Below are 1,728 nucleotides of genomic sequence, written 5' to 3'. Positions count from 1 at the left end.
TGTACTGGGTTCATGGATTGGTAGGATTAACATAGGGAACATGGCCATCCTACCAAAAGCAATCTACAGATTCAATGCAATCCCCATCAAAGTTCCAACACAATTTTGAAAGATATGGAGAGAGCAATTCTCAACTTTATATGGAAAAACCACAACAAAGCCACAGGTTAGCCAACAAAATTCTCAACAATAAAAGAGCTTCCAGGGGAGTCATCACCCCTGGTCTCAAGATGTACTATAAAGCAGTAGTGATAAGATTCACATGGTGTTGGTGCTAACAACTTTTTAATTCCCTTATCTGGTAACACCTGAGACCAACTGCAATTTTCAAGGAATGGAGGGTTGTGGGACTTCATTTATTATCACATATGTGTTTGTGCGTGTGTCTCTGTAGGTCAGCTTTTAGAAGTCAATTTCACCTTCTGTGGTATGGAGGGAGGGTGTTTCTTGTTTCTGCCTGTGCAGCCTACTTCAAGCTTGGTGGTCTTCAAGCTTTCACCTCAACCTCCTGCCCCAGACTTTCACTTCACTGGGATCAGTGACACACACCACCCCATCCAGCTTTTTAGTGAGTTCTGAGGATCGAACACAGCTCACTAGGCATTCATAGTAAATCCTTTTATATCCTAAGCCTTTTCCCAGGTACCCAAAATTGTTTCTTTTCAAGTATATGAGGCTGAACTCAACCTGTTTTATAGACTTAGGAAAGCACCTCAGTGCTATGTAAGCACATGTCAACAATTTAAGGATGTAAAGTCCAGGTACACAGGGTGCAAGGATCAGACACAGCTGTAAAATTCTTGGTAACATTATGGATGTGTGAGGAACAGATGATATGCAATAAGGTGAACAAGAAAAATTACCCAAGGCCCTGTGCCTGAAAGTATTAAAACAACGGTTGAAGAAATGAGAAGTTACCTTGTGTGGGTTGAGAAATGATGTTCCCAGAAACCATAAGGTTATTAATAAAAGTCTCAGAGCCAAGGGTGGGCTACCTTCTCTAAATGTTTGGCCACAGAGACTGTTGTAACTGAAATGATCGAGGCTATTCCACTTGGGTTTGTTGCAAACCAGAACCAGATACTAAGCCTCCATTGCTGGAGACACTGCATGCTCTGGCTACAGAACATAGAGAAATGTGGGGCAATTGTCGGGGAAGGCTACTCTGCTTCTTGGTTGTGATAAGTGAAGCCTTGGGGACCCTAAGGAATGGCAGAAAGCTTCCTAGTCTTCCAGAAGATCAGGCCCCTCTCACATAGCTATAGCCCTCCAAAGCCCCTGTAGAGTGGTTTAGGTCACATCCCAAGTCCCTCCTCCAGGAAGCCTCGAGACAGAACAGTCACGCCCCAAGACCCTCCTCCGCAGGTGAGGATGTAACCACATGTTATATAGGCTCAAGACAGAAGCAGGAACACATACCCAAATATGAAGGAGAGGTCTTCCCAAGCCCTCAGGCCAAGCCAATAGAAAGCACCTGTTGTCAGACGCTTAACCATCCCAAAACTGTCCTGAATTAAAGGAGTACAGGAATGAATTTATGTTTGGGAACTTCTGTCATAAGGGCTATAACACAGCCATTTGGGAAGAGATCTGCTCTCCTGGGAAAGAGATACTGTTTTCAGTGGTTAAATTGATCACACTCTTGTAAACAACCCCTTTTTCTAAACAACAGAAACCCACTTTTCAAGATTTCTGGGCAATGTTGTCTTTGCCTGGGCAGAGTCCAGC

Source organism: Micromys minutus, assembly GCF_963924665.1.
Source record: "Micromys minutus genome assembly, chromosome: 26".
In the NCBI taxonomy this organism is placed as follows: domain Eukaryota; kingdom Metazoa; phylum Chordata; class Mammalia; order Rodentia; family Muridae; genus Micromys; species Micromys minutus.
The sequence above is the reverse complement of the archived record's forward strand: the minus strand, read 5'-3'. Positions refer to the sequence as shown.